Raw genomic sequence first — 15,561 nt, forward strand, 5'->3', positions numbered from 1 at the left:
GATGTGTGCTGAGAGAACACTGACTTTTTCCAGTGTTAATAGGGAGAAAACATAATTAGAAAGCTAAGTCAGCTGCCTGACAGGGAAGAAACATTCCTTATTTGTTATTTTGATTTGTAATATCAATGTTGTCCTGAAAAAAAGACTTTTATAAATCAGAATTTTACAAATAAAACTGTACTTTAGCCATATCAACATGTATTGTGGGAGTTAGACATTTCATTCATTTAGAAAATAGTTATTGATCCCTCGAAGACCAGTCATTAGACATAGTGGGAAATGTGAAGATTCATTGATTTACCTGATAAACATTTGCTGAGTACCAGCTGTGTGTCAGACACTGTTTGAGATACTGGGGACAAGAAACACAAGACTCCTGATCTCAAGAAGCTGCTGCTCCATTGGGAAAAGGCAGATGATAAACAAGTAAATAAGCAAATAAAAATAATCATCCAGTAATGAGTGTTATAAAGAAAATTCAACAGAATAATATTTTTTTAAGTAACCAGTAGCAGTGAGGAGAGCACTCGTTTAGACCAAATAGTCTATAAAGGCATCTGAAAGTTGACATTTGATCTAATATAGATGATGAACAGAGAAGGGCACAAGCCTTTCCTTGGAAAATTTACAGTCAAGAAAGATTCTAAGATTGTATTCAATTTAGTATATAATCCCAAGCGTGTTACTGTGAATTTTATGTTAAAAAGAGAGACAGATAAACATGACACTACCAAAGGAAACTAATATAGTTCCAATAACTGACCCTAAAGAAATGGAGTTGTATTTCTATGTACTAACAATGAGCTATCCAAAAGAGAAATAAAGAAAACAGTCATTCACAATAGCATATAGAATAAAATAACCAGGAATAAATTTGTCCAGGGAAATTAAAGGCCTGCATAGTTTAACTATAAGACATTGATTAAAGAAACTGATGAAGATGCAGATAAATGGAAAGATATCCATGTTCATGAATTGGAAGAATTTTATAGTTAAAGTGTTCATCCTACCTGAAGCCATCTATAGATTCAAAGCAATATGTATCAAAATTCTAATGGAAAGTTTTACAGAAATAGGACAAACAATTCCGAAATTTGTATGTTTTAGAGGTCACAAAAGACCCAGTATAGCCAAAGAAATCTTGAGAAAGAACACAGTTGAAGAATCACACTTCCCAATCTCAAACTAATAATAATCAAAGCAATATTGTATTTGCATAAAAACAGACACATAGACCAATGCAGCAGAATTGAGAATCCAGAAATAAACTCACTCATATATGGTCAGTTAGTATTTGACAAGGGAGGCGAGACTATCCAATGGGGAAAGAATACTTTCTTCAATGGATTGTGTTAGGAAAATTGGATATTCACATACAAAAGAATGAACCTGGACTCCTATCTTAAGCCACTGTTCTATGTCCTATGCATGCTTGCGTGCCAAGTCTTTTCAGTCATGTCTGGTTCTTTGCAACTCTATGGACTGTAACCCTCCAGGCTCCTCTGTCCATGGGATTCTCCAAGCAAGAATACTGGAGTGGGTTACCATGCCCTCCTCCAGGGGATCTTCTGGACCCAGGGACTGAACCCACATCTCTTATGCTTCCTGCAATGGCAGGCAGATTCTTTACCATTAGTGCCACTTGAGAAGCCCTGTTCTATGTCCTAGTACCACCAAATAAAGGAGAAAAGCATGGAGATAACAAAGCTGCTCTTTACTGCCTATGCCTAGAGATGATGTATATTACCTCCTCTTACATTTTATTGCTAATAATTAGTTACATAGTCATACCAAAATCCAAGAAGGATAGGAAATGGATTGTAGTAGTACATCCAACAAGAAGCAGAGAATATATATTTTGGTGAGTCCTATTAGCCTGTTATAGTTTTTGTTTTTTGTTCTCTACTTAATTAACTTTTTTTTTTTTGGCATATATGAAGTCCCTTTAACCACACTATAGGCTCTGTGAGAGCAAGGATGGGCTTTTTCACAAATGTATGGTAGCTCCAAGATGGCGCCCAATGTTCTGTACATCCTGTACTCATACTTCTGAGTAATACTCTCCCATTGTGAATAGGCTTGACCTATACAACCAATAGGATACTGTGGAAAGATAGGGTGGAATTTCTGAGGCCAGGCCATAAAAATCATTATGGCTTCTGCCTTGTTCTCATCTGGATCACAGGCTCAGGGAAAGCCAACAGCCATGTTGCAAGGATGCGTAAGCAGATCTATCTTCAAACAACCAGCACTAAGTTGGCAAGTATGTGAATAAGCCATCTTGAAATGGATCTCCCTCCATCCTCAGTCAAGATTTTCAGGCCTACAAGTTAGAGCTGTCAAAACATTTTACTACAAGATTCACATCCATCCATCCAATACTCTTCATTTATTTCTTAAGACCTTACCCAAGAAGAGATGGTGATTTGGATTCTTCTTACACTTCAGCTCCCATTGGTTGGAAAGTGAGTCTGTGGCTAAGTCGAGTCCAACTCTTTGCAACCCCCTGGACTGCAGCCTGCCAGGCTCCTCTGTCCACGGGATTTCCTAGGCAAGAATACTGGAGTGGGTTGCCATTTCCTTTTCTAGAGGATCTTCCCCACCCAGGGGTCGAACCCAGGTCTCCTGCCTCGCAGGCAGATCCTTTACTGTCTGAACCACCAGAGAAGCTCAAGTGACTGCTAGTGTTGTTTCTAAGTCTCTAAGTTTGTTTCCAAGAATAAAGGGTGCAAACCTTTATTCATCAGCAAGACTTGCTAGGGAAATGGAAGTAGTAGTAGGTGGTTCATGAACTACAAATGTATTTGCTGTCTATTGTCCAGGTATTCTGATTTGTGTTTTTCAAGTTTACATCCCCAATTAGGAGCTCACAGACTGGTTAAGTATCACTTGGCCTGGACAAGGGCCCAGAGCCGAGGCAGGCTTGACAAATGGCATAAGGGGGAAGCTAAAGCCAGACGCTTTTGGGCCTTAAGTCAGTCAATTAATCTGATTCTATTTATTGCCTAACATGTGTCTTATACTACGTAGGGATTCAAACTGGTTTCTGAGAATCACATGGTTCTTGACTCTTGCAAAAGATCCCACTTCTTAGCTCTAACCTCATATTCTTACGATAAGATTTTTCTAGCACCAGAGTCAAGGGCAAAAATATTTGTTAAGTAGCTGCCGGAATTTGAAAGAAGCATGAGATACATTCTATCCTATCAGGGCTCATTTATATTCTTGGCAGAGTCTAGTGGCCTAGGTTTGCTAACTGCATAAATTTTCAGGTGCTTGCAAAATGCCAGGGTCATAAATCTTTTTAAAAAACAAAGCTTATTTATTTTCCTTGAAAATAAAGTGCTTTATTTTTTCATGAAAAATAGAGAAACTCTCAAAGAAGAAAACAAAAAACCAATGATCCACCATGCCTCCACCTGTCAGAGGCAAGCAACGTTTCGCTGTTGTGCAAGTTAGAAAACACCTATAAGTGGAATAACATCATAAACAGACTCTCGTTCTGATTTCTTCAGTCAGCACCATAACAAAAACATTAGCAGCATTGCTATGAACTCTTCACAAGTATCATTTTAAAATTATTGTCTATTTCACATTCCATTATCAAAATGTACAGATTTGTATTCCTAATGTTATGTTATTTTTGTGGAGAGAAGAAAAGCACTCAATTGCTGTAAGTCTTCAAATAAGCAAAGACATTACTCTTTCAAAGTGAGATTGTTGGTTGACTCATGGAGTCTTAAACCTGCAAACCTGCCTTTGAGTGAGTGGATTATAATGCTTTTCTTTTGTATAAGAGGAACTTGAGGCACCAAGTCTCTCTAGGATTACCCAGGCTCTCTAGGATTTCCCAGCCAGCCAACAGCAGAACCAGGTTTATAACCCCTTGCTCCTAGCAAGTCTACAAATATTAAAAGGAGAAAGCACTTTTCCTTAGCAGATATTCATCGCACTGCCTAAACCTTTGAAGTAATTGTTACCAGCAGTGTGGCTTAATCAGAAAGCAAAGTGGCCTGCCTGTTCACACAAGTTTGGATTGTCAGTAAGAAGGGCTTGAGTCCACATCTATGGTGGGAAGAGATCTCTCTGGGAACATGGGATCCAGCTGTGCTTTCATCTGACAGTGTGGTTTGAGAAAGTTCAGCATAAGTAAGTTAATCTCCCTGACCTCAGCTTTCTCACTTTTCAATGATTCCATTATACTAGTTGATATTTTCATGGTCTGACATTTCAGCTCCTTAGCCTGATCTTTTGTGTCAATTTCAAACTCAATGGACATTTTGAGTCCTGTGGGTGGGATTTAGCAGGCTTCTGCTGCTGCTAAGTTGCTTCAGTCGTGTCTGACTCTTAGGGACCCCATGGACTGCATGGGGTCCTCCTACGAGGCTCCTCCATCCATGGGATTTTCCAGGCAAGAGTACTGGAGTAGGGTGCCATTGCCTTCTCCAGATTTAGCAGGAAGTTGCAACAGAATCTGTTAATGGGATGAGAATCTTACCCAAGCTTACCTAGCTCCTTACTCAGCTAGGGAGTATAAATTGGTACAGACTATGGAAAGCAGAATGGAGATTCCTCATAAAACTAAACATAGAACTACCATATAATCTAGAAATTTCACTCCTGGATATATTTCTGAAGGAAACAAAAACACTAATTCAGAAAGATACATGGAACCCAATGACCATAGCAACATTATTTACAATAGCCAAGATATGGAAGCAATTTCAGTGTCCATCAAGAGATGAAATGATGAATTGATGCTTTTGAACTGTGGTATTGGAGAAGACTCTTGAGAGTCCCTTGGACTGCAAGGAGATCAAACCAGTCAATCCTAAAGGAAATCAATCCTGAATGAATATTCCTGGAATATTCATAGTCCTGGAAGGACTGATGCTGAAGCTGCAATACTTTGGCCACCTGACTCATTGGAAAAGACCCTAATGCTGGGAAAGATCAAAGGCAGGAGGAGAAGGGGATGACAGAGGATGAGATGGTCGGATGGCATCACTGACTTGATGGACATGAGTTTGAGCAAGCTCTGGGAGTTGGTGATGGATAGGGAAGCCTGGCATGCTGCAGTCCATGGGGTCGAAAAGAGTCAGACATGACTGAGCAACTGAACTGAACTGAAGAAATGAATGGATAAAGAAGATGTGGTACATACATATACGATTGAATACTATTCATCCATAAAAGTGAATAAAATTTAGTCATTTGCAGCAACATGGATAGACCTAGTAGTATTATGCTTGGTGAAATAAGACAGAGAAAGACGAATACTCTGTTAATGCTTATATGTGGAATCTAAAAACTAAGCAAGTGTATATAACCAAACAGAAACAGACTTACACATATAGAAAATAAACTCATGGTTACCAGTGGAGAGAGGGAAGGGGGAAGGGGAAAACAGGGGTAGGTGATTAAGAGATACAAACTACTAAGTATAAAATAGATAAGTGACAATGGTATACTGTACAGCACAGGGAAATAGAGCCATTATTTTGTAATAACTTTAAATGGAGTATAATCTATAAAAATATTGACTCACTCTGTTGTATGCCTGAAACTAATAAAATATTATAAATCAACTATACTTCATGTGTGAGTGCTAAGTCACTTCAGTTGTGTCAGAGGATTGTAGCCCACCAGGCTCCTCTGTCATGGGATTCTCCAGGCAAGAATACTGGAGTGGGTTGCCATGCCTTCCTCCAGGGGATCTCCCTGACCCAGGGGAGACCCATGTCTCTTCTGTCTCTTGCACTGGCAAGTGGGTTCTTTAGCAATAGCACCACCTGGGAAAACTCAACTAGATGTCAATTAAGAACAAAAAAAGAGAAAGAGAGAGAAACTCCTTCTCTTAGAAAGGAAATGCTCTTGATGCAGTGTTCTTAACGTTAGAGGGTAAAGGTGGCACAGTGATCCTTGAGTAGGATTACCCCCAAACTTGCTCCATTTTCCAGTTGTTTAGACCAAAATCTTCAGAATCAGCTTTGATCTGTTCATCACTCCTTCTCTCATGCTCTGCCTTCAAACTAAGAGAAAATCCTGTTGACTCTTCAAATCTACCCAGAGTCTGACCACTCAACCACTTTTTCCCTATTGCTACCATCCTGGTTACAACCATCATTGCAATAAGGGCATCATTTCCTGCTGTCCTTCCCCTTGCTTACTTGCTCTAGCACATTGACCTGATTTAGAGCTTTCAAACTGGGCTTTTTCCTCTTCACAGAATATTTTTCCAGCAGTCATACACTTGCCTACTTCATTCACTTCCTTCAAATCTTTGTTCAAAACTCACTTTTTCAATGACACCTATCTGGACTACTCTATTTCAAGCTGTAAAGAGAATCCCTACCAAGTTCTCTCTGTTCCTCTTAGCCTGCTCTATTTTTTCTTTATTGCATAAAACCTACCTCCTTCTAACATAATAAACTTTCATTATTGATTACATTTATTTTTATTATCTGTTTTCTCTCATCCATGTAAGATCAAGTAGGGTAGGAATCTTTGTGTATTTTATTCATTGATGCTTCCTAAGTGCCTAGGGCAGTGTCTAGCCTGTAGCAGGTGATAAAAAAACAGTTCCTTCATTTAAAAGTCCATAAACACCTTGAAATTGTTTGCAAGATATATGTATGAAATTTTCCAGGAAGCAGTGTAACATAGCTTTTATTAGATAATCAGAGGGAATTGTGATCCAAAAAAGTTCTAAAACCACTATGTTATGCTTACCTATAATGTAGTTGATTTGAGGATTTCTTTGAAATAATTTAATTAGGAAAAAACCCACGTGTAATTGTAACAAGTGTCTTATTGTATGGTTTCTTGACTCATGTACTGGTTGTGCCTAAAAATCCTTGTGAGGACCAATTGTAGAAGAAAAGAGCAGATACAAGAAATGTCAGGAGTGTCTTAGCGCACGCACACACGCACACACACACACACACACACACGAAACAAAAAACCTACAGCTTGAATGATAATGAAGCTGGTAATGAATGTTGCAAGTTAATAATAATGCTAATACTCGTAATTATTGTATGTGGAATTTTTCATTAGAAAGTCTCTTGGTGCTTTATAAACATTAGTTAGTGACACTTCACAGCACCCTAGTGAGATAGGTAGTATTATTTCACCTATATTATACCTTTGGGGGCTTCCCTGGTAGCTCAGATGGTAAAAAAAAATTCTGCCTGCAATGCAGGAGACTCAGGTTCAATCCCTGGGTTGTGAAGATCCTCTGGAGGAGGGAATGCCTACCCACTCCACTCCAATACTTGGGCCATATGATGCAAAGACCCTACTCATTGGAAAAGACCCTGATGCTTAGAAAAACTGAGGACAAGGGGAGAAGGGGTGGCAGAGAATGAGATGGTTAGATGGCATAACCAACTCAATGAACATGAGTTTGAGTAAGCTCCAGGAGTTAGTGATAGACAGGGAAGCCTGGTGCACTACAGTCCATGGCGTCTCAAGGAGTCAGACAGGACTTAGCAATTAACCAACAAACAACAAAAAGCCAGTCCAATATTGTCTGGAAAATCCCATGGACAGAGGAGCCTAATAAGCTACAGTCCTCGGGATCACAGAGTCAGACAGGACTGAGCAACTAACGCTTCACTTCACTTCATTATACCTGTAGATAAAAGAGTTTCTAAAGGGAGTATAGCAAGATAAGAATAGAAACTAAAGTAATTCTTGGAACCCACCCCCCTCCCTGCAACTCCAGTTCATCTCATGCCTGTAGGGGTATTAAGTCTCTCTCTCATAGGACTGATCTATGGACTCTCACGAAGGTGGAATGTTCAAGGTGACACAGAGAAACAGTACTCTACCGTGGCCTCAAAGGAGCTGCTGGAGCCACATGATGGACCTACTGCTTTGTTTTTATTTTAAAAGAACTTTGCAGCAGATGATATTCCCTGTGCCCTTCTTTCCCCATCTCTCTTTTCTTTTGCGGGTTGAACATGCTTTTCACTATTTTGTCCCCGTTCTGTGTATTACCTCTCCAGCCTTTCATCCAGCACCTGTGCTCCAGTCCTATAGCTGTCAGTGCCTCAAATGAACTGTGGGACCCAGGCACGTCCCTGAGCCCCCTGAAGCTCAGTTTCTTCATCTATTAATGGGCACACTGGCTTCAGCATCTCTGCATTTCCTTTAACAATGAAAGAATCTGGTTCAATCTAGAGAAACACCTGGAGAGGATTTCTTCAGGGCGATGTTCACACTGGAGGAATAACAAGGCCAAAAGTTACGGGAGAGGTGCTTCACCAACCTGGAAGAGAAGACTCAAAATGTTCTATTATACAAAATGGTCTAGGGCTACCCTGGTGGTTCAGTGGATAAGAATCCATCTAGCAATGCTGGCGACACCAGTTCAATGCCTGGTCTGGGAAGATCCCATATGCCCTGGAGCGACTAAGCCTACAAGCTGCAGCTCCTGAGCCCGTGTGCAGCAAATACTGAAGCCTTCGTGCCTAGAGCCTGTGCTCCACAACAAGAGAAGCCATTGCAATGAGAAGCCCACTCACCACAACTACAGAAAGCCTGAGTGCAGCAACGCAGACCCAGCACAACCAAAAATAAACAAATAAATAACATTTTTAAAATGGTCTAGAATAGGTTTTATGGCAGTTTTCATTCACTTCTGAGACTCTCTTATTGATGATCACAAGCTTTTCTTGTAGGCAGGTTTAGAAAACAAGGTTGGTTCCTAGTTCTTTTTGGGTCTTTGAAAAAAGAGTATTTTTTTTCTTGGGAACAGCTCTTCCTCTTATACTTCACTCACTTCTGTTTCTGCTTCTTTAGCAACCTCATCGCCTCTCATGGGGAGTGTCAATTCACATCTTAATCACTCTGACTGTAATCTCATTAAAGATAATCCCATTTGCCAAAGTGTCAGTATCTTTCCTTGGTACTGAGGAAGGGATTCCTACCATTTGTTTGGAAACCCAATCCAGCTCCAGTTAAAAATAGAGTGATCATGGCTGAATGCTTCCTCTGACTTTTGATCTTGGCGCTGAAATATATGAGGTGGATTCTTTAAACCTGTCACACTAAATTTCTATCAGTCTTGGCTTTAGACATAAAGGGCATAATAAAAAAAATGGTTTTGTTGGCAGTTAAATGAGGAAAGCATTTTGTTCACTTATGAAAAAATCTAAAGGATGTTAATAGATTAGGCTAGTGGCGCAGTCTATGAGGTCGCACAGGGTCGGACACGACTGAAGAGACTTAGCAGCAGCAGCAGTGGCGCTAGTGGTAAAGAAACCACCTGCCAATGCAGGAGATTCTTCTAAGAGATGTGGGTTCAATCCCCGGGTTGTGAAGAGCCTCTGGAGGAGGAAATGGCAACCCACTCCAGTATTCTTGCCTGGAGAATCCTATGGACAGAGGAGCCTGGCAGGCTACAGTCCATGGGGTCACAAACGGACACAACTGAGTGACTAACACCTTCACTTTCTTAATAAATTAATCTAGTAATTATGTCTTCTTTAGACTATTCTGCTTTTCTTTATGGGGATAAAAGTACTCATAATAAGCAAACAAAAAAACAAACACATATAGAACACACACGTGCATAGAACACACACAAGTACGAACACATGTGCAAAAGACCTCCCCTTCCCCTTTTTTTACTTTGAACACTTGTGTTATAGTGATTTTCATCAGGCAGTGCTGAGATGGTAAAATTCCAGATCATTCAAGCAACCACATTTGGATGGTTGAAACCTTCTTTCAAGGAGACGCAAGATTGAGAGTACGTGAAACCGGATGATGGGAACAAGCATACATTTTTTGCAGGAAGTGCCGATCCATGTAGCTCCTTGTTTGTCATGACATACACTGCATTAAACGTGTGGAACCAACTTTTACGGAAACCCAATCTCTCTCTGCAGTGCCCCTTCCCAGTATGCAGCAAATTTAAATCCTCATATTTTTAAAGTTGGGGGGAGGGGGCAGTGGTGAACAGCAGTCATTCTCATTTGATGGTTTGAAAAAAGAAAAGATGTTGGTACCACTCACTGACTGGCTAATGAATAATCAGATTTCACAGCGAGAGGGCTGGGGTGGTAATTTGGTTGCACGCCATGCCGCAAACCCATGGAATAGTGCTTCATTAATGTGAAGACCTGTATAATCAAACAATTAGCAGTCTCTCTGCAATGAAAGCAGCTTTTCATCAGCATATATACTTTGTCGGAAGATGAGTCCCAAGTCAGTGAATCTGACAGCAACTAGTCTTAACACTAACTCCACAACAGTATCGTGGAAGGTAACGTGCATTTTTCACCCTTAACCTTTACTTAAGGATCTGACAGCAACATGGGCTTCAAATAGCACTGAATGGTAGCAAACGTGTAGGAAATGTGACATTAGGAGAACATCTTTTATCTTTATTCATATAATCTCCTATTTTATAGCTTCCATGTTTTTCCTCAGGTTACACTTTTTAGAGTTAAGAAGCTTGGGAGGGTCCTTTGAATTATCATCGGGAAAGAGAAAGCTTTTTTTTTTAAAAAAAGGACTCCTGCTTCTTTCATTTTGCTTATTTACATCAATGATTTGTGTCATCTTCATTTTAATATGGCTGATTAGCCCCTTTGGAGACTTTCTCTTGGTAACCATGGAGAAAGGATGCTGTTTTGTGGTAAAATCTCTCTCTTCTGCTGTGTTGACTAATTCACATCAAATGAATGCCCACTAGGAGGGTTCACAGAACCAGGAGGCAGAGACCTTGGGTTCCTGATGCCCTATGGTTTCGAGTCTATTTCTACCTCCTAAACAAGCCCTGAATATATTGGGTCACTTTCAACATATTGCTTAGTGGCCAGGAGATGAGAAGTGCTAACTCAATAATTTTTTTTAAAGGTAAAATAAAAATTATCAATAAATTTCAGTAAATTGGTGATAGTTTCATGATAAGTTTGGCTATTCTGAATCAGGAACAGGGAATTTTTTCTGCAAAAGGCCAAATAGTAAATATTTAGACTTCACAGTTTAAGGGAAAAAAATCAGAATTATTGTATAAGAAAGAAACCCTCAGAATTATTAACTAAATAATAACTACTTAGGCTTTGTAGGCTAAGAAAAAAAATCAAATAAAAACCAGGATTATCTGAATTATTATAGTTTTCAAATAAAACAACTATGTGTGTGTTAATCACTCAGTCATGTCTGACTCTTTGTGACCCCACGGACTATGGGCTCCTCTGCCTCCAACAGCCCTCCAGGCTCCTCTGCCTATGGAATTTTCTAGGCAAGAATACTGGAGAGGGTTGCCATTTCCTACTCTAGGGGATCTTCCCAACCCAGGGATAGAACCTGGGTCTCTTGGGTCTCCTGCATTGGCAGGAGGGTTCTTTATCACTGCGCCACCTGGAAAGCTCCATATAACAACTACCTGAAAGCTATTCTTAGTTTATGAAACTTACAAACATTACTGTGGGCCAAATCTGGCCAGCAATCCAAATGTTTGGTCTAAATCACAGGCTTGAAAAAATATCTGTTTCTGTCATTAGCAAATCAATAGCTTCTGCATATCTTAATTTCCTGCCATACATTATTGAGTTTTTATTGAGGATAATGAAAAGTTTACAAATATTGTGTATTTGGGTGATACAAATGTTTAGCAATAATCAGCAAAAATGGGTGGAAAGATGAGAGTCTACTGAGAGGTAAACTTGAATAAACCTGGAATACTTTCTAAGCACCTTTTCATTGACTGAGATTGGTAGTGGATCAAGACACACAGGGCCCTTGAGTCTTTTGTTTCTAGGGATGAACTCCAGTTCAAATGATGGAGGGTGGCACTGCCCAGGTCAAGGTTTGGGGTCTGATCTCTGGATAGGTGTGATAGTTTCACGCAAAAGAGAAGAACTGTTGTATGGCCACAATCTGCATCTTTACTCAAGTCAACTCTCTAAAAGCTGGATGGACTATCTATGAAAACACGGTTGAACTAACAACAGTTAGCACCAACCCTGGAAAGAGCATGCTCTTTCTGACTGAAATCTTAATCAGATTCTACACTTGATTATTAAGACAATTATTTGTGAACATAATTACTAGCAAGATGGAGCAACAGTTCTCCAAGTGGGAGTTATCTACTCGATCAAAGGTAGATTATCTAGTAGAATGTTAGATTTCAAAGAGTGCTGGCTAAAGCTTTCTTTTGTTTGTTTGTAAGTTACTGTATATTTTATTTTTTTAATTAATTTATTTTAATTGGAGGCTAATTACTTTACAATATTGTAGTGGTTTTTGCCATACACTGACATGAATCAGCCATGGGTGTACATGTGTTTCCCATCCTGAACCCCCCTCCCACCTCCTTCCCTATCCCATCCCTCAGGATCATCCCAGTGCACCAGCCCTGAGTAGCCTGTCTCATGCATCAAACCTGGACTGGCAATCTGTTTCATATATGATAATAAACATATTTCAATGCTATTCTCTCAAATCATCCCACCCTTGCCTCTGTGTCTCTTTATACAGCCTTAGATAAAGATTTCTAGAGACATGCCCATTGGAGGCTGTTTTCACCCTGTTCTCATCCACATTTTAAAATTTAAAACTTGCATGAGGACAAGAAGGTATTCTTATCAAGTCTGCAGATGATGAAAAGCCTGGTGAGCTCACAAATTCAATGGATAGTAGGGAGAATCAACTAAGCCACTACAACTTACTAACTCTACATTTACTGTGAGTTAAATCCAACACAATACAATTTAGCTGCAGTAAACGTACAATTTGTTATTTGAATTAGAATAACAACAACTGTTATTGAAAAGCAGAGACATTATTTTGCCAACAAAGGTCCATCTAGTCAAGGCTATGGTTTTTCCTGTGGTCATGTATGGATGTGAGAGTTGGACTGTGAAGAAAGCTGAGTGCCGAAGAATTGATGCTTTTGAACTGTGGTGTTGGAGAAGACTCTTGAGAGTCCCTTTGACTGCAAGGAGATCCAACCAGTCCATTCTGAAGGAGATCAGCCCTGAGATTTCTTTGGAAGAAATGATGCTAAAGCTGAAACTCCAAAACTTTGGCCACCTCATGTGAAGAAGTTGACTCACTGGAAAAGACTCTGATGCTGGGAGGGATTGGGGGCAGGAGGAGAAGGGGACGACAGAGGATGAGATGGCTGGATGGCATCACTGACTCGATGGACATGAGTCTGAGTGAACTCCGGGAGTTGGTGACGGACAGGGAGGCCTGGCATGCTGGGATTCATGGGGTCGCAAAGAGTCGGACACGACTGACCGACTGAACTGAACAACAACTGTAACAACAACAAAAATAACTAATTATGCAAGTCCTGGGTGAGAGAGTCCTTAGGAAAAGCAAAAACGAAAACTTGATTTCAGTTTTCAGTAGTTTCAGTGGGCTCACAGGGTAATTAACATTATCTGTGACCACATTCAAAATTCAGTTATCTAAACAAGTTTGCTTATAGTATTAAATTTTACTCTATTCCATTCAGAGCATATTAAGACCATGAATACAACAAAAAGTAAATAAAAGTATATTTGATTAAGAATTACTGCAAAGTTGAGTAGTTATGAAAAGTTAACTCATGTTATACTCTGTGAATGAAGGACTGTCAAAGAAATTGTCTCTTCTATCAGATTCCCCTTGGACATCAAGGAGATCAAACCAGTCAATCCTAAAGGAAATCAACCCTGAATATTAATTGGAAGGACTGATGCTGAAGCTGAAGCTCCCAATACTTTGCCTACCTGATGCAAAGAGCTGACTCACTAGAAAATACCATGATGCTGGTAAAAAGGAGAAGAAGGCGACAGAGGATGATATGGTTGGATGGCATCACTGACTCAATGGACATGAGTTTGAGCAAACTCCTGGAGATAGTGAAGGAACCTGGCATGCTGCAGTCCATGGGGCTGCAAAGAGTCAGACACAACTGAGTGACTGAACAACATCAGATTCCTGGACTCTACCATGTGCCTGCTGAATTGGAATTCCCAAGAGTGGTGCCAGGGAATCTGTAGTTCTAAAAATCTTTCCAGATAATTCTGATGAGAAATCCAATTAGGGCAGCCAAATTATGAGGAAAAAAAAAAACACTATCAAACTAAGTGAAATAATTACTTAAAAACTTAGATTTGACTCAGTAAGTTTCAGTAACTTTTTCACTTTTCTTTCATTTGTTTTTGAAAACTCAACACTAGACTATAGCTTGTCTATTTGGGGACCAAGAAGTTAAGAGTTTAGAATTCTTTCTCTATGTGGCTAATTAACTCTGCTTGTTGATAGGCTCAGACTACACCCCTAATTCTAGCTATTTGAATAGATAAGTATACAGGAATTACTGGAAAAACAAGCTGGAATCAAGATTGCTGGGAGAAATATCAAGAACCTCAGATACGCAGATGACACCACCCTTATGGCAGAAAGCAAAGAAGAACTAAAGAGCCTCTCGATGAAAGTGAAAGAGGAGAGTGAAAAAGTTGGTTTAAAGCTCAACATTCATAAAACTAAGATCATGACATCTGGTCCCATCACTTCATGGCAAATAGATGGGGAAACAATGGAAATAGTGAAAGGCTTTATTTTGGGGGGCTCCAAAATCACTGCAAAAGGTGACTGCAGCCATGAAATTAAAAGACTCTTGCTCCTTGGAAGAAAAGTTATGACCAACCTAGACAGCATATTAAAAAGAGAGACATTACTTTGCCAGAAAAGGTCCATCTAGTCAAACTATGGTTTTTCCAATAGTCATGTATGGATGTGAGATTTGAACTATAAAGAAAGCTGAGTGCCAAAGAATTGATGCTTTTGAACTGTGGTGTTGGAGAAGACTCTTGTGAGTCCCTAGGACTGCAAGGAGATCCAACTAGTCCATCCTAAAGGAGACCAGTCCTGGGTGTTCATTGGAAGGACTGATATTGAAGCTGAAACTCCAATACTCTGGCCACTCGATGCGAAGAACTGACTCATTTGAAAAGACCCTGATGCTGGGCAAGATTGAAGGCAGGAGGAGAAGGGGATGACAGAGGATGAGATGGTTGGATGGTACCACCGACTCAATGGACATGAGTTTGAGTATACTCTGGGAGTTGGTGACGGACAGGGAGGCCTGGCGTGCTGTGATTCATGGGATTGCAAAGAGTTGGACACGACTGAGCGACTGAACTGAACTGGATAAATCCACATAAACCTGTCGCTTTCTCTTGGGAGAACAGTTCAAAGATGTTTTTTCCACAGATAGTTAATCAGAGTTAATACAGAAAGAGGAATATATAGAGAATCACAGTGCTGTAGGACTTCACCATTTTGTGTTGTTATGTATATGTACAACCATATTCCATATATAATATCTAAACTTATTAAGTTAATTCTTCAATGGACTTTCCCTTCATAAACAGCCACCTAAACTCAAAGTCCAAGACTTCTTTCTTTTGCTTGCTGCTCACATCTAAATATTTACAATGTCTGATAATTCTATCTCCAAAATGTACTTTTTAAATCCATTTTTACCCTTATGTTGTTATTGTCTTGCTAAAAATCTAACAAACTATTACACTAGCCTTCAACTTC

The sequence above is a fragment of the Bos grunniens genome, chromosome 23 (genome assembly GCF_055505025.1).
Source record: "Bos grunniens cultivar Pamir isolate PY7600 chromosome 23, Bosgru_T2T1.0, whole genome shotgun sequence".
Taxonomy (NCBI): domain Eukaryota; kingdom Metazoa; phylum Chordata; class Mammalia; order Artiodactyla; family Bovidae; genus Bos; species Bos grunniens.